This window comes from Tenrec ecaudatus, chromosome 18, assembly GCF_050624435.1.
Source record: "Tenrec ecaudatus isolate mTenEca1 chromosome 18, mTenEca1.hap1, whole genome shotgun sequence".
Taxonomy (NCBI): Eukaryota; Metazoa; Chordata; class Mammalia; order Afrosoricida; family Tenrecidae; genus Tenrec; species Tenrec ecaudatus.
Window position 1 is genome coordinate 35,570,743 of NC_134547.1, and position 19,222 is coordinate 35,589,964.

Here is a 19,222-nt window from a genome sequence, read left to right on the forward strand (position 1 = left end):
CAATTGCCTCATATGCATGAACAGTGAAGTAACAAAAATTGTTTCATATGAGTTATGGTATTGGTGAAGACTACTGAATGTACTAGAGACTGACCGAAGAAAGAGTAAATCTGTCTTGGGAAAAGTATGGCCAAAATGCTCCTTCAAGCAAGAATGGTGATGCTCCAGCTCATGTACTCGGGTTATATTACAAAGATTGCCTAGTCCCTGGAGAAGGGTGTCCTGCTTGGTAAAGTGGAGGGTCAGTGGAAAAAAGGAAGACTCTTCACATGATGGATTGACAAAGCGGCTGCAACAATGGGCTCAAACATTGCAACAATTGTGAGACTGGTGCAAGATTCGACAGTACTTTATGCAGTTGTGTGTAAAGTCGCTCTAAGTCGGTGCTGACTTGTTGGCACCTTACATGAGCAAAAAGCATCTGTTCAATAAGTCCTTTATGCTTAGAGCCCAGACCAACTTTCATGTACATCATAAAGCCTAACTCAAAGCCCCTGAGGATGGCAAAGGCCCTATTCACCTAAGGAATTGGTGTCAGGACCATGTTCAACCGCCTCTGGTTTCAGTACAGGAGAAGGGAATCCAGCGCCACATCTGCCCAAGGATGATTCCTACAAAGCAAAGATCAGACCTGCCTCCCTCTCCAACTTTCTTTACCAGCACTCCTTCTACCGAGTTTAATAACCGGTTCTCACAAACATACAATACTCATTATTATGGAGTTCATTAGACACACTAACAGGTTACTCACCAGGATCGGAAAGATTGAGGATTCCATTCTTTCGTCCACTACACCTCTTCTCAACAGGGCCTCCATGCCTGCCTTCCTCTTGTCCTCAGCCTCTCGGCCACACTGTCCCTTGGCCTCTACCCAGCTCAATCATGTTTTACAAAACTATTTTAGGACAGATAAATGCCCAAAGGGCACCCCACTCTAAAAGCCAGGCTTTTATCTGAAGGCACTTGGCTTTACTGGTTCCTTGGCCCAGGACACCCCCTCACTCTGTTTATATCTCTGCTGTCATCACCTCCACTTCTCTATATAGGAATCTACGGGTACAAAAACACTCTCTGCTTGTTCTTCTTTCTTGATGGTTCTAAGACACTTCTTGCTTCTAAAATGGGTCACTTTAGACCCAATAGAATGACAAAAGTGACCTACCAAGAGTAGAGTTTCACACACCCTCTTTGCATGCTCCCATCCAGTCATTTGGCTTGAGTTACAAAGACATAACCATATAATTCAACTGCATCATATCACTTTTTAGCTCTCCTAAGACCAAACAAACATTCCCTCTGGAATTAACAAAGACAAAACAGTTCTCACACTCTTTCAATTCCTACTGTAACGGATCATGATAATGATTGTTTGGGGGCTGCCTATCCCCAGTCTCCTTCACAAAGTAGCCATATGATTCAGATCTAAGCCATCATAGTACCTCACTACACAGGCTAAAGTGATTAGTCTAGAAGAAGTCAAGTGATTTGACTAAGACAAATCAGAATCCTTCCCTGAAATTAAGGCAAATATTGGGAAGATCAACTATAATAGGAGGGTTTCTAAGATGAATGAATGCTAATTTGCATAAAGAAAAAATAAATCAAACAGTGATGTACGAGAGATAAACAGAAGAGAGAATCCTGATGACTTACACAGGAAAGAGAAGGGAGAGGAATTTCTGGAACAAGAAGGAAGAAGCGTTGTAATAGGTGCATACAGACTAGAACAATTATGAGTACAGTTATTGATATTTTGTAGGAATGCAAAGGGAGACATCTCAAATGAGAGGAATAAATTAGAATCCCAGAGCCCCAAATAACTGGCTGAGGGAACTATCAGGAACAGTGATCAAAACATTCAGAAGCCCGTGAAAGGGTGAAATTTTCAGAGGCGCCACAGAACCACAACCAGGCTGAAAGAAAAGAAGTGTCTGAGCTCCACAGTTGTCTTTCCTCCCAGCATCTGTGTCTCCATTGTGGTTGCTGGTTGCCATTAAGTTGATTCAGACTCTTGGAAACCCCATCTGTCTCCATTGGCCAAAACAACAAAACTGCCTGTTTTAAGTCTAATTTAATCTTTCTCCAAAAAAAAAAAGAAGAAGAAGAAAGAAAAGAAACGGGGAGTATCTTTGCTGAACTCATCATTTCCAAGTGTTCATCTGAACAAATGAAAGAGACTTTTCTCTATATGCAACATGACTCTTCACACAAGGAAAGAAAGAGTGGAAGAAAAATGAACTTGCCCATCTTGGAATAGCATAATATTCAAAATCACCAACTTTGCCTGTTGCTATGGTAACTGGAAGCATTAAGTTCTGCTGCTAAAATTTCAAGAACAGATGACATGAAGTATTTATGTGTAATTGCATTTTATAAGGATAAAGAACCTTACTTTCATATAAAATATGACTGTGTCTTACATGAGATGGGTGTTTATATCACATTGCTGGCGGAAAAAATATAGCCAATCTCTCTGCCCACCACCACCCTCTACCTCAGCGTATGCTGCTTACAAAAGAAAACAAAAAGCAACATGGCCTGTGGGAAACTGAAACTGAGGGTAATACGACTAAGACTATATTCCCTAACTTATAGCAGAGGGAATCTGGAAAGCTAGTATTTCATGGTAGGAAAGCCACCACTTTGGTAAGTCAGAGATAAAGTCCAAGTACATTATCCTATTTTAAATAGCATTCCCACATATTCTCCCCTAAAAGCTCTGCTGCCTTAAAGTGAGCACCTGGTTGATTAAATCTCCCTATGGAAGCAGACATTCTTTTGTCATCTCCTCACACTGTGTCACCCTGCTCCCCTCATAACTTCCCCCAGTGCAAGTATTAGGTTTCCACACCTGCGAGCTCAGGAACCTTCCTGTGGTTACCACCCATCTTGTGACTTAATGTAACTGCTGAATATGTACGTCTTACGGCTACCTATAAATATCCCAAGTTAGTAAGGATGACTCCCCTCTCTTCTCCCACCTCCATGTGGACCCTCAAGAGGGGCTGAGGTGAACATGCTACCATAAAATGTATCTATTTTATTCTCTCTCCTGTATTTCCTATCCTCTCTGACTTTACTATGATCTTTAAATATAATACCCATACAATTGTGCCTACTGACCCATCAGTTGTTAGAGGCTGGTTTCCTCTGACAGTGGCCAACAAAGGTTTTGACTCTGGCAATGGTTACCCTTCCACTGAAGTCCCCTGATCTAATTTGGGCTGAGGTCATTCCCAAGACTCTCACGGGGCTCTTCTCTCTGCATTTCCCTAAGAGGAATTTCTACTCTTACAAGTTCATGTCCCTGGAAAAAGACATTAAACTTGGTAAAGTAGAGGGTCAGCAAAAAAGAGAAAGACCTTCAACAAGATGTACTGACACAGCAGCTGCAACAATGGGTCCAAACACAACAATCGTGAAGATGGTGCAGGACAGGGCAGTGTTGGGTTCTGTTGTACTGGGGTCCACGTGTGTAGAAAGTGATGCAACAGCACCTAAAAACAATAACAAAATCTCATGCATGATTGATGTAGTGAAGACCCCAAAATCAACCTATAAGATAATTGGACAATCCCTCTCAGAAGGACCATACAGAAGGGATAAAAAAATCCAGGGTGAGGTATAGCACTGATGTACCCCATAACTATCCTCTAGTTCTTTATATTTTCCTCCCCTTATGATTATGGTTTTTATTTCTTTTACCTTATTTATCATGTTAGATTTACATATGTTCATTTGTATATTTAAGATGGTTTGGTACATGGAAGCTAAAATAGATAAGCCTTCAGAAACAGTAACAGAAGTAATAGTTCCCTGGGGATATGGGAAGAGGTGGGAGATAGGGAGCTGATAGTATTGATAACTGTATAACTCCACTCAATGGGGTCAATCAACAGAATTGTCTGTGAATATATTGGACCATGGAAAATATGGCATACATACACACACACCATAACAAACCTATCATAGGGGAAAAAAGAGGTCTCTTGGGCAGTAGGGTTGGGGAGAAAGGGGATAAAGGGGAGCGGATATCAAGGAGTTCAAGAAGAAAAAAAAGTCTTGAAAATGATTGTGGTAGCAATTGCACAACACTGCTTGATGCGATTGAACTGTGGAAGGCTATGGTATCTGTAAGAGCTCACAATAAAATGATTACATACATAAATAGAGAACGATACAGCACACACGCACACACAATCGCATATACCTACTGCCTGCGATGATGAACTGTTTCTTGGGCTGCGTCTGCTTCAATAGTTTTAGCCTGTCAGACCATGGGCAGGTCAGATCCCTTGAATATACAAGTACAGATTGAGAGGGGCCTTTGAGATGTTTGTGGAGAACAAGAGCACAGGCAGTGAAGGGATTTCCACACCAGAGAAGAGATGAGCCAGGTCAGGATTGGGCCTCATTGATTTTTCTCACCTTCACCTTTCTGAAAATATCCTAAGGTTGTTTTTACAGACTTCCTGCTTCTGGAGACAAAATTGCACAGTAACAAAGCAGAAGGTGTTGCACTGATAATGAGGAGGGCCCCACACTCCAAACACAAAGCATGGTTTCTGACCTCTTTAGCCCAGCAAGCTGAGTGATCCGCAAGCCAAACACCCAATAGGATTCAGTGGTTATTCTCAGATATCGGTGAGCTTGGAAAAGGCTCTGCAGACACTTGGCCTTCAAATGTCTCACTCAGGGCCAGGAGAAAATAAAATCTCATGATCATATTTTAATCACTTCTTTAATAAGCTTCTGGGGACGGGAGAGCTGTTTCAAGGAGATTTGACTCGTCCAGAGAATTGTGCGCTACTTGAGAGCAGCAACAACTCGGAATTCAGGGCCTGCTTCTATCGGGGGTGGGAGGAAGGACCGTGCTAGGCAGAGATCCCTTCCAGAAGCAGTCCAATGAAGCAGTCACAAATAAGGCAACAGGGCGTCTTCTCGTGCTGGAATAGACTGGGTCCCTTCTCTTGGTTAGAATGTTTGCCAGCTGTTTCCCTTCCTGATAGCAAACCAGTTTGTATCTTCTGGGAAGTTAAGAAGCTCACAGGGTAATTATTTCTCCATATTTAAATTTATTTTCCTCCCTTTGATCCATATGCAATTTTCCATCGTGAGCTTTAACCATTCCCACCTTTTCCATTCATCCCCACTTCCGTTTTGGTTCTATCATTTGATCCCAGCAGCTAAGACAGACACATTAGCCCTCCACATTTGGTGATGACCCTAGGGGTTAACATAGTTCTTCTGAGAATCTCCCATTACCTAAGGAAAACAGGCCAAGGCCATCTCTCAGGTGTGTCCTTCAGCCCTCTGTGAAGGTCCCTCACCATGACAGTGTCTATGGTAACAACACACAAAACATTATTGATAAGCATGTTAACAGTGCCCTTGTAACTCACAGTAGTGAACACTTTCAAACTCTTTACCCCTCAGAGATGAAGCTCTCACACTGAGATGGTAAGTTCTTGCTTGCTGCATTGTTACAGGGCTCTACTGGATACTGTCACCTGCAGACATATTCAGACCCTTTGCCCAGTTCCCAGCCTCACATACTTCTTCACCAGATGATGGAGCTAAGGGATACTGGAACAGGATGACTTTAAAAAGTTAAATACAGATGGGAGAGCCTAAAATAAAGTCATTTAAAAATAAAAGAATAGGCATTCCCACACCCCAGCAAGGAAGGACCAAACCATCCTAGCAACCCAGCAAAGAAGCCCCCAGGTATCCCCATGCCTCAGCAAAGAAAACATCATCCATCCCTATGTCCTAGCAAACTAAATCCAACTACTCCCACAAGACCCAGCAGCCGTCCCACCACTAACAGCTGCACCATAATGCCACGTAACCAGCAGTAAATTGCGGTACACACCCCAAAAAAAAAAGAAAGAAAGAAAGAAGAAAAAACAGAATAATAGATACAAACAATTGAATAGCACTCAGATCCAAAGGAATATTCTGAAGAAAGGGCCCTGGAACTACCAGAAATAGAATTTAGAAAAAATAATAATGTTCATGTACTTTCAATGAATGGAGAAAATGTCCAAGAGAACAATGGAAAAAATAGAAAAACAAGAAACACTGCACCAAATATATTTCCAGAAGATAAATAAGATAAGAGACTCAGACAACACAGTAAAATAGCACAGTAATAAAACCAAAGAAATCAAAAGCTGAATTCGTGATCCTGAAGACAATTCTCTCAGCTACAATGGTCAATACAAACAATCAACAGCATACTTACCTGGCAGGGAAGACACCATGATCACGAAGGTGGTTTTCCCAGGGCGAGGTTCATCCATTGCACTCCGGATATGCTGACCCCTGCGATTTACCAAGTGTGAGAAACTCGACTGCATGATTTGTGGTAGTGGGGGACTGCGTTGGCGCTCTCCCCTGTCAAAAAAAAAAGAAAGAAAAGAAAGAATCAACAAAAAGAGCAGAGGGATCCGAAGAAAAACTTAGAATTAAGTGGGACACTATCAACAGGAACAACCAACATCTCATTGGTATTCCAGATCAAGAAGGAATTTTGTAAAACTATGGAGAAAACAGTAAAAGAAATCATGAATGAAAACTTGCCTATCACCGTAAGAGGAGAAAGTAACTATTCATCAATCTGAAAGAACCCCACTCAGGATAGACTCCAAAGAAAAATATAGCAACATGTCAAAGTCAAATTCTCCAATATCAAGGTCAAGGAGAGGACCCTGAGAGCAGGTAGGGCAAAAAGAACAGCCACCTGTAAAGGAAAGCCAATAAGAAAAAGCTCAGATTTTTCAACAGAAACTATGCAGAAAAGCAGTCAATGGAGTGATATTTATAAAATTCTGAAAGAAAGAAATCTGCCAACCAAGATTCTTAAATGCAGTAAAATTATCTCTCAAATATGAGGGATAAATAAGTATTTCCAGACAAGGAGAATTTAAATAAATTTTTAAAATATGACCTGTATTAAAAAAAATACTAAAAGGGATACTTTGGACAGAGAATCAACAATAGCAGATAAACATGAGAACACCACCCAAAAACAACACACTCAAAACAGTACATATTTATAAGAAGAATAAAGAAACCAAAGAAAAACTACCACACATACACACAAATCCCAGCAAAATGACAGCAGCAAACCTGCACATATCAATAATGACACTGAATGTTAATGTGTTAAATGCAGCAGTCAAGAGACAGAGAGGAGCAGAATAGATAAGAATACAAGACCCATCAATATACTGTCAATATACCACCTACAGGAAACACATGTTCTACATAAAGACAAAAATAGACTAAAAATCAAAGTATAGGAAATAATGTACCAGGCTAATGACAGCAACAAAAAAAAGTAGTTGTGCAATATTAATCTCTGATATAATAGACTTCAAGTCAAAAACCAACATGAGAGACAAAAAAGGAAGCTATGTAATGACTAAAGAAATAATAGAACAAGTAGGCACGATCATAATAAACTTATATGAAAGACGCTCAAAGTACATGAATTAAACTCTTACAGAGCTGAAGAGGGAAAAAGACAATACAGAAATAATACTAGGAGACTTCAATAATACTAGGAGACTTCAATAATACTAGGAGACTTCAATAATACTAGGAGACTTCAATAATACTAGGAGACTTCAATAATACTAGGAGACTTCAATAATACTAGGAGACTTCAATAATACTAGGAGACTTCAATAATACTAGGAGACTTCAATAATACTAGGAGACTTCAATAATACTAGGAGACTTCAATAATACTAGGAGACTTCAATAATACTAGGAGACTTCAATAATACTAGGAGACTTCAATAATACTAGGAGACTTCAATAATACTAGGAGACTTCAATAATACTAGGAGACTTCAATAATACTAGGAGACTTCAATGCACTAATTTTGAGGGAAGAAAAATCATCAGAAAGCAACTCAATAAAGACACAGAAAACTAAATTAACACATAAAGAAGAGCGAATGTGAGCATATCATTCAATTTGGAAAAGGCATTTAACAATATCCAACAGCCATTTCTGTCAATAAACATTCAACAAAATAGGAATAGGAGGGAAATTTCTCAACCCAATAAGGGTCATCTGTGGAAAAACAGCCAACATCTCAATCAACAGGGAAAACTGAAAGCATCCCCCCTGCGAACATGAACCAGGCAAGAATGTCCCCTTCCACGGCTTCGATTCAACATTATTCAAGAAGTTTTAGCCAGAACCACTAGGCAATAAAAAGAATTTAAAGGATGATTTTGTGTATGGAAAATCTCAAAGACCCAACAACAAAAAATTATTGGAAAAATAAAATAATCTAAGAATATGGCAGGATGCAATATTAACACATAAAACTCTACTGGATTTCTTTTTTTTAATTAGAAGATCATTTTATAGGGGACTCTTTAACTCTTGCCACAATCCATACATCGCTTGCACCAGGCAAATTTGTACATATATTGACTTCATTCTTTTCTAGATATTTACTTTCTATTGAGCCCTTGGTATCGGCTCCTCTTCCCCCCCCCCCAACCCCCAACCCCCTCTCATAACCCATTAACAGATTGCACATTGTTATTATTTTCATATCTCACACTGACCGCTGTCTCCCTTCCCCCATGTTTTCTGTTGTTCTTCCCCCTGGAGAGGGGTGTATGGTTATGTGTCAATCATTGCAATCAGTTCCCACTTTCTCTCTTCTCCCCGCCTCCCCCTCCCCGTCTGGTATCACTATTCCCACTGCTGTTCCTGGATTTGGTGTGCCGTGAGCTCCCATCTCTTATCTATACCTGTATATATGTTCTGGTCTAGTCTGAATTGAGAAGCAGCACTGGGGTCATAGTAGTGGGGGGGGAGGTAGAGGGGGTGAGGAAACCTCAAAGAACCAGAGGAATATAGTGTGTTTCATCGATGCTTTACTGCACTCTGGTTGACTCATCCCTTCCCTGTGACCCCTGTGTGTGGGGATTGTTCCATTATCTACAGATGGGCTTTGGAGCTCTGCTCCAACCCACCTCGTTCTCAATAATATGTTTTTGTTTGTTTGTTTGTTTGTTTGTTTTGTGTCTGCTGGTCTGTATGACTCCTCATGATTGCACCTGCAGTGTGCTTCTTCCATATGGACTAGTTGCTTCTCTGCTGAATGATGACTTGTGTAACTTCAAGCCTTTAAGACCCCAGACGCTATATCTTTTAATAGCCGGGCACCATCTGCCTCTTCACCACATTTTCTTATACACCCATTTTGTCTTCAGCGAGTGTGTCAAGAGGGCAAACATCTCAACTGCTGATTTGTTAGAACAAAGTGTTCTTGTATTGAGGGAGGGTATGAGCAGAGGCCCGAAGTCCATCCCCTACCTCAGTGTATTGCCATATAAATATATGTCTATCGGACTTCTGTATAGTAACAAAGAGAGCTGTGACAAAGAAATCAAGAACACAATATCATTTATAACAGCTACACAAAAGGTGGAGTGCTTAGGAATAAATGTAACCAGAGAAACAAAACAGTTGAACAAAGAAAACTGCCGAATACTATTACAAGAAATAAAAAGAGAATATTCCATGCTCATGCATGTTGGTGCTGCTGCTGTTTAACTGTTGTGCCAGTTTATCTCTTCTTAGCTCACGGGCTGAAGCACAGCACCCTGAGGCAGCATTCTGTGTTTCCCCATCTCTCGCTGTGGGCCTGTGCCCTCCCTGTTCCTGTGTGAGGCTGTGGAGTCTAGCTCAAGGGCTCCTGCAGCGTCGGCCAGGCTTTGGAGGAGATTTCACGTCACTGTAGCTGAAGCTGTCGCCATCCAGCACGTCTCCTGAGGGCCGTCATCAAGGCAGGGGGCCTCACCGGCTCTGCTGCTGTCCTTCAGGCCCTGTCTCTCCCGCGTGGCCTGGAGAAGCTCTCAGGTTCTCCGGTTTTCCTTGGAGGTGGACTCCCACACTGAGCCCCCCCCCCCCCCCCCGGTCCGTTGCTCTGTTCTGCTGTGATGCCTCATCCGGGACTTCCTGCTGGTCCGAAGCAGCCAGTGGAGGTGCCTCATCTCCGGGTGGTATTAAGCGGTCTTGCTAACACAGTGCTCCTGCTGCTCCCCAGACAGTGGTTGATGTCACCTACCTTTGGTGCTGCCTGCTTCTTGTAGCCCTTGACTTTTTACTCAGATTTTCCCAGGCGAGTATTGCCTTTCATTATTGTGTTGAAAAGGCCATGTTGCTCACTTTCAAAAAAATTTAGCCAAATGGATGAGCTTGTCCTGTTCCTGAGTGATATTCTCAGCCAGTCCAACAAGATTTGCCAAGGACTGGTGAGCAGATAGCTCATTCTCCAAGGCTTGTTCCACCTGCTTTCTGAGGACATCAATTTTCTTCTGAGGTCTTCTATTTCTTTTCTGTGCAAGTTCAAGTTCAGCTTCTAGTGCTTTGGTTTTAACTGTCAAATTGTTCTTCTCTAAAAGCAGGCTCTTTTTCTGTATTTGCAGGACTGTTAGCTTTTCCACCAACTCATCCATCTCAGCACTTTCTTTCTCTGCCTCCTTCTGCTACTGGCGTTCTAATTCTTTCACAGTTGAAGCGTGAACTTCAAACGCAATTTTGTCATCCAAGTGTGTTTTGAGTTCTTGGCATTTTTCGTGTAGAATTTTAAATCGTGCTTTGTTTTCAGTGAGCTCTTTTTCCTGGTTCTGGAATTTAGTAACCAGAAGCATGAACTGTTTTGTTACTTTGAGAACTTTTTCCAGTAACGTAAGCAGTGAATATACATGTGGACACCACAAAATTAAATACCAAGGAATTGACTCTCCTACTTTGTCCCGAAGATTCTCCTAGCTGGTATCCTGGACTTTCTTCTGCTGCATCTCCAGCTGTTCTATCCACACTTGTTTTCCTCTGAAAGCAGTTCTGCTTGAGTCTACAGTGATGCCATTCCCTATTGGTGACTGGACTATTATTTATCACTTGGTGCAATTCTTCATTCTCTTTCACCACTTCTTAGACTTGCGTCGTCAACACCTCCATTTCTTCTTGGAGGCTGGCAGTGAGCTCATCCTGCTCTTTGACCCTGTCTTCATGAGCCAGCAGCAGTGGTGACAGGGCACTATCACTTTATACACACAAACACCAGGGTGGCATGGGGCCCTTTGATAGGAGGCTGTCAGTGTTTAAACTCTCTTCTTTGGATAAAATACTGAATTTTGTTTGATATCTACTCAGGTCCATATTCAAATGATGGACGGTCATTGTCAAGCCATCATTTGCATGTACCAGGTCATCAGCTTATTTTCTTAGAGACAGTAATTTAGGCACAGCCACTTCTTCCTGGGTGCCACCTTCTCAGCCTCTTTCAGTCTCTGTTTTCCTTTTCCATTTTCATGAGTTTTGATTGTAGTCCTTGCATTGATTTTTGTATCACCTTTCGTTTGGGGGTAAGAGATTGATTTGTGTTGTTTAGCAGCAAGTTTTCTTCTTTTATTTCCCCCAACTTTTCCTTGGTTATATGCACTGCGCACATGTTCTGCCAGTTATACCTGGGGGGTGGGGCTGGAGGCTTTTCATGTAATGGGGACTTTTAATGCTTTAAATTCAGAACCAAATGTTTGCCATCTTTGCTGGTGGACACAACTGAGTGAGAGGTAAGTCTGGAAATCCATCTTGCTCCAAAATATGTTCATCTTCTTCACTGTTTACTGCATGCAACAATGGAACCCGATCTCCGTGAGGCTCCTCACACAGAGCATCACTGTGCCCTGAAGCATCCGCCTCCCGACTCCACACAGCTGGATGACAGTTGTGTGTCAATTTCCTCTTCCTCCCTTCTGTAAGGGGACGTCCAGTTGCCCTCAGATGGGTCTTGGGTCTCCAATCTGCAGTCCCCATCATTCACAACGATTTCATATTTTGTTCTCTGATGCCTAATAACTGATCCCTTCAACACCTCGTGATCTCACAGGCTGGTATGTTTCTTCCATGTGGGCTTTGTTGCTTCTGAGCTAGATGGCGATTTGTTTACCCAGAGGAAAAGTTTTAAAATGTGTTTTTGATCTTCATGATGAACTCAAAACGTGTTTTCATCGGAAACAAGACCACAGCTCAAAGCACTTTTCAGCAATAAAAGTGAACTGCAAATAATAGCTTACTTCGTTGGCTTCTTTGCCATCTTGAATGAATTAAATTTATCACTGCACAGACCAAAAGCAACATACTTTGATTTGTCTGAAAAGATCCAATCATTCCAAATGAAACTTTAACTTTGGCAAAAAAAAAAGGATGAAAATTAAAATTACCTGTTGCCTACCTTATCTGCTTTCTTTGAGGAACATGACCTTGAACCAGACAAAAGGATTATGGTGATAATTTCTGTGAAAGAATACTTGCACATGCTTGTGGATGAAATTTCATCGTACTTTCCAAATCTACCTGACACCCCATTTGCACTTGCCAGAAGCCCATTCACAGTCAGAGCTGAAGATGTTCCTGAGACAGCAAAAGAGGAGTTCATTGGACTTATTAACAGCAATGCAGCGAGAACTGATTTCTCTACAATGCCAGTTAAAATTCTGGATCAAGTGTTAACAATCATATCCTGTTCTGTCTGAGATTGTGTTGTGCCTTCTTCTTCTATTTCCAACAATATGTCTTTGTGAAACAGGATTTTGCAGGGTTATCAAGTCTAAATACAGAAGTAGACTTGTTGTGGAAGATGATCTTTATTGTGCTCTTGCAAAGACTACCCTGATAATTTCTGATCTGGTGAGAAAGAAGTTATCTCAACCTTCACACTGACATTGGCCTTTTACACATACTGTTGCAAAATGTAGCAATGTACTTACTGTTGTTCTATTAAGACTGCTACCCATGCTACACCATGCTTCACGACAAAATTTCATTTATTTGTAATTAGAAATAAATATTTCATGATATATAATTACATATTGTTTTTGTGATTAATCACTATGCTTTAAGTATGTTCAGTTTGTAACAATGAAAATACATCCTGCATATTAGATATTTACATTATGATTCATAACTAGCAAAATTACGGTTATGAAGTAGCAATGAAAACAATTTTATGGTTGGAGGTCACCACAACATGAGGAACTGTATTAGTGGAATTAGGAAATTAGGAATTAAGAAAGTTGAAAACCCCTGCCCTATAGGCTAGAATAGAACTGTTCCTGTGGGTTTCCAACAATAATTCATTATGGAAGTAGAAAGATTCATCTTTCTCCCACAGAGCCATGGGTAGTTTCAAACTGCTGACCTCGTGGTTCACAGGCAACAGGTAACCACTACACCACCAGGACTCCACCAATGTAAACCAAAGCAGTCTATAAACACAATGCAATTCTGATCCAGGTCCTAATTCCACTTTTTTATGAAATTAAAAATATTAATTACTAACTTTATAAAGTTAGAGAGAGGGAAGAGTCCCAAGAAAATCACAGAACTTTTTAAGAAGAGTAAAATAGGAGATGTCTCACTACCTTACATCAAAACCTTGTACAGAACTACAGTGCCAAAACAGCTTTGTCCTGGTACAGTGCGAGGTAAGTAGACAAATGGAACAGAAATAAATTCATCTACCTACAGACAACTGGTCTTAGACAAAAGGCTAAGAAACACTACATGGGAAAGAGGTAGTCACTTCAACAAATGATGCTGGCAACATTGGAACTCCATCTGCAGAAGAATGGAAAGAACCCATACTTCACCCTATTTACAGAACAAACTCAAGATGCATCAATACTTAAATGTAAGTCTATAAAGATCACAGAACTATAAAAATGATCGATGAGAAAATAGAGACAACCTTAAGGATCCCATTTGCAGGGCATAGACATACTATCAAATATGACGAAGGAAACACACAGTGGAAGAAAAACACTGGTGACTGGGATCTATAAAAAATGAGAGATTTATCTACAGCAAAAGACTTCTTTAAAAGAGTAAGACGAGAACTGAAAGACTGGGGGAAATCACTAGCAACAATACAGTGAACAGGCAGAAAACTGCAATGTCTCAGTCAGAAAAACATGAGGGTTAGAGGGAGGAGGGAAGGGATAAAGGGAACTGATAACTAGAGTTCAAGAAGAAAGAGCATGTTTCAAAAGTGATGCTGGCGGCCATTGTACAATGATGCTTGATCTGATTGAATTGCGGATTGTTATATCAGCAAGCGCTCCCAATAAAATGATAAAAAATAAATAAAAAGATGAACACTACAATTGAAAAATAAGCAAAGGACATGACGAGGTAGTTCACCAAAAAGGACATCCAAATGACTAATGACATGAAAAAAAAATCTGCATGATCAAGTGTTGGGCTGGGTTATCTAGAAAAACAAATTCAGTGATACCAATCAATGCATTAAAATGTTTTTTTCAAAAAAAAGTTTTTTTCAGAGAAGCTTATTTTTATTTGAAAAGAATAGTGTACCTTTTTTTATAAATCATTTTATTGGGGCTCATACAACTCTTATCACAATCCATACAGACATCAATTGAGTAAAGCACCCTTATACATTCATTGCCCTCATCATTCTCAAAATTAGCCTTCCACTTGGGTTCCTGGAACCAGCTCATTTTCCTTTTTCTCTCCCCCTCCATCCCCGCTCCCCCCTTCCTCACAAACCCTTAATAATTTATAAATTATTACTCTATCCTATCTTACACTGCCTTGCGTCTCCCCTCACTCACTTTCCTGTTGCCCATCCCCCAGAGAGGAGGTTAGCATTTAGAAAGTTTTATATCAAGAAGTAATTTTATATCAGAAGGTATCCCAGCCCAGTCCAACTCAAGCTCATAAGTCTGATGCTAGTCCGTAAGGTCCTCACCAGACTCGGGTAGCCACAGGCTGGTAACACAGAAAGGTGAACCAAGAAGTAGGGCCATCACAAGACTGCTGGCTGCAGAATTGAGTGGATCCAAGGTTGGTGGAACTACGCTAGGGCGTGACAGCTCTCAGGGTCAGGTGACCCACATGGGGCACCCCTAGAGGCAGAGTCCCAGCAAAGTGAATTGGCAAAGAAAGATTGGAATGTTCCCAGTTTCTTCTTTTAAAAAAGTCACCTGCAAGGCATCATCAGGCAATGAGCTGATTGACAGGTTGGAGTCCACCCCTAAACATTCATAAAAATTCAAGTTGACATAGGATCTACTATCACAGCCATGAAGAAGATGCAAATCAAAACAACAATGAAATAGCACTTTAATGCTGACAATGACAGCCGAATTAAAACAGAAAACAACAAATTCTGGAACTATCACACACTGCTAGTAGGTGTGTAAATATGTACAACCATTGCGGACAGCAAAATGGCTTTACTTCAAACAATGATCCAGCAATACCTCTACTTGGTATATACTGTAAAGAGGTAAAAATCATAACACAAACGGACATACACACTCCCATGTTCATTGCAGCACTGTTCACAATAGCAAAAAGCTGGAAACAGCCGTAATGCCCATCAGTAGAAGAACAGATTCTTTGGTACATACACCCAGTGGAACACTATGCATTGTTTAAAAGAGCAAAAAACAAAAACAAAAATTTGATGAAACCATAAAGTACCTCATGACAGAAATATACCTTGAGGACATTATACTAAGTCAATCACAGAAGGACAATTATTGCATGAAACTATTTCTATAAAAACAATAACAACAACAAAAACCCAGACAAAACCTTCCATACCAAAAGGGAAGCAACTTTGGAGGCTCCAAAGAGAGGGAGGAAAGGGTAAAGAACAGGTTAAGTTATGGTCTCTTCTAAGACTATTGACTGGGTGAAAGGGAGGCTGGAGGTCCACCAGGGAGAGAAGAGAAATCGAGGGGTCGTAGGGGTGGAATAGAACCTAGGGTAGAGAGGGTTGATGAATGGTTTGAACTGTTGAATGAAGAGTTGATGGTCTAAACTATAAACTTTCTACTTAATTCACAATAAAACCATTTCATCTTATAAATAAAGGAAAGGAAATTTCCTATGATCTTGAACATTTCTGTGTCAGTTTGATTTCACAGGAGTTCCTGGGTCGTGCGAATGGTTAATCATTCAGCCACTAACCAAAAGGTTAGAAGTTCAAATCCTCTCAGAAGTGCTTCCGAGAAAGGCCTGGCAATCTAATTCCAAACAAAAATGGGCCACTGGAAACGCTATGGAGCAGTTCAAATCTGATACACATGGTGTCATCTTTGAGCCAGCATCAACTCAATAACAACTGGCTGTCTTTCTTGCCTACTTTTGAAAAAGACAATTAAACCCACTACCATCAAGTCAATCCCAACTCACAGTAACCCTATGTAGGGTTTCCAAGGTGTTGTAATTCTTTACAGGAACGGACAGCCTCATCTTTTCCTCAAAGAACAACTGGTGGTCTTGAACTGCCAGCCCTGTAGTTAGCAGTCCAACCTCTACCCAAGATCACCCCAAAGCTCAGCATCCCCCAGCATCTTCCAATAGGACTAAGAAAGAGAGACAACAAAGATAATTCACGGATGGATCACTCTGCATCAGGCAAGATTCTAGAAGCTGGGGCTGGAATCTTTATTTACATGATTTCCCTAAGTTATGAAAGTCTGACTTACAGGCAAATAGTATTTGCCCTTTATTGAACCAACCCCTACTTAAAATTGTGCCTTCATCACAATCACCTTCATCTGCTGCACCTGCTTTAAATCAGTGAAAAGGCTTCTCTTGCACTAACAAAAGGTTGCATAAGAACCTGCTCTGACTTGCCTACAAATCTGACTTAAAGACACATGTCGCAATGAATCTAATTTGTAATACAGACTGCCTGTATCTGAATTTATCTTTTGGTTTCATTTGAAAAGCAGGTTCTGTAAACAGAATCTAACCAACTGGACAGGCTAAGGAGACAATGAAGCAGTGGTCAACTGCCCAGTGGCTTGGGGTGACCGTGTGAGGGTAATTAAGCAATGTCTCTCTGAAGAGGTCCCAAAGAGTATAAATAGAAGGGCCTGTTCCCCCTGATGGGTCGGTCTAGCAGTTTCGACTCCATCATAATTGGGAAGTGGGGGATGCCTAGCAGCTTTTACCTCATGTTCCTCTGAAAACATTCTCAAGATCAGAAAGGCTAATTGGAAACCTTGATACTGTTACCAAAATAATTTTTTAAATCTCTTCCTCCAGTAAATATTTTAACAGTAGATAAAACATATATTTGCTCCCAGAAAACAAAGGAAAACTCATTTGGGTGTGTCAGTGCATAGACCAGTAACTTGAAATTCGCAGCCAAATATGGAGGCCACCGTGAGACAGAAGAAAGAAGTGAACAGCTCCAGGGTGGCAGCAGAGGAGTTTGTTAATGCCATGGGGGATAGCTCGGTTCATGGTCACTCTGTTAGGGACGCATGCAAGTCAGGTCCTGAGCTAGCACAGGGCTGGTTACCTCTGTGCACCTGCCTCACTACCACCCCCACTCCAGTGGTAGAGAGGAGCTCTTACGGCTGTGGTGAACAAAAGTTGCTACATACTAGGACCTTTGTCGTTTCTGATGAGGCTAAGAGTGAGTGATCAAGTGAAAATGGGCTATTTTATAAAGCAACGGTGACCATGTCCCGTTTGCAAACCTGTTTCCCTTACGGTCCACCCTTGGAGGCCAGCTCTTACAGCCTGGCAGGACCCCTCTTCTGAGAGGAAGTGTGGTAGCTATGTCAGTAGGGTCAGGCAGCATATCTATAGTTAGAGGCAGAGATCACAGTTTCAATAAAACAAAGCAAAATAAAACCCATACTGAGAATGGACTAAGAACCAGCCAAGGACCTCTCCAACATGAAGGGGAGAAGAAAACCATGCGGTCAAAGCAGACCAGCCAGTAGGGGTTTCCAGGACCCCTAGGCTTCTCGGTGTGGTCTAGCCAATCAGCAGTGCTCTCGTGGCAGCTGGTCTATAGTACAACATTCAGTAAAGACCGTGGCAAATGCCCCACCTTGATCAGATGTTAGAATGTCCACAGCCATTTCGTTCCTCACCAGGCCGTTTTTGGCAGTTAATAGCTGCACGTTTTCTCTGCTATCATTCATGGTCTCCTTAGTAAAATTGATTACAGCTTTAATTTGTCCCACTACATAATAAGCCAAGGGGAGGAACAAAACCCGTTACAAGAGAATTAATTATACCAATGGAAAACACTGCACTTAGTTCACCTGGCCTTCACTGTGGGGTGATTCGGAGGTTTGGGCACAGATTCCCTAAAGATGTCTGCAGTGCAGCACAGCCTCAAGCGTAGTTAGAAGCAAGCTACACTCCTGCAGGTCTGCAACCATCCAGTGTCAGCATCACTGGCCGGGGACACAGGAGTCGCACCCACTACTCCAGAGGAGAACTTGGAGGGAGATCAGGGAAATCCACAGGATTTTACTCAGCTCTAAACAGACTCAACTTTCCCCATGACTCTTTTCCAGGTACTGACCAACCTAAGCCATCCCAGAGGTGGTATGGCCGCAACCTGAAGGTATGTGGCTTCTTACCAAGATGCTGATTTCAGGACTAGTCTGAGTCAGGAAAAGATGATGATGATGTGGCTTCACCTCTCCTGTCATCCTCTAGTCATAGAGGTATAGATACACCCACAAGTCCCCCACAGCCACCCAATCAGTGCCATCCAGAGGCTCCACGCCCCAGGGCATGCTTTCAACAGTTGAGAAGGGGACCTACCCACAGACCAAACAGATACTTTGATGGTGGTGTTTGGTGAAGTTGTGAGCCCTCTGTAGGAAGAAATTGGCAACCCTGTGGGGGGAGAAACATCAGAGTAGGTCAGACATATGATTAGAAAGATGAGTGTTTATAAGGTGGCAAGAAAGGGAAATGGTTCCCTTCTGTTAGAATCATAGGGGAACTGTCACGTACCCATAGAATGGAACATACTGTGATCACTCCACACAGAGGTGGTTGACATCACATATGAGATACACTGTCAGTTGAGCTGAGCAGGTTGCAAACAGAGTACCAGGGTAATCCCATCACTACTGACCTTGAACTGTGTATCTATAAGTATAAGGAAGTCCAGACATCTAACCCCAAAAGTGTTGACAGCAATTATCTCTGAAGAGTGAGAGTTTCTAATCAGTACTTTCTCACTCTTTAAACTGCATATATCATGTTAATGACTTACTTAACTTTTATTGTTGTGAGTAGGTGCCGTGCAGCTGGTTCTGGTCACAGTGACCCTGTGTACAACAGAGCAAAACACTGTCGAGTACTCCGCCATCCTCACAA

General features: G+C 41.5%; 1 non-coding gene and 1 pseudogene across 1 annotated transcript; one reads left to right on the forward strand and one right to left on the reverse strand.

Moving 5' to 3' along the window:
- The first annotated feature begins 6,239 nt into the window (after positions 1-6,239).
- Positions 6,240-6,402, forward strand: LOC142432885 (U1 spliceosomal RNA). The gene has a single exon (XR_012780982.1). It is a non-coding gene; the product is annotated as a U1 spliceosomal RNA (small nuclear RNA).
- A 3,322-nt stretch (positions 6,403-9,724) lies between these two features.
- Positions 9,725-12,140, reverse strand: LOC142431690 (centrosomal protein of 89 kDa pseudogene; annotated as a pseudogene).
- Between the last annotated feature and the right edge of the window lie 7,082 nt (positions 12,141-19,222).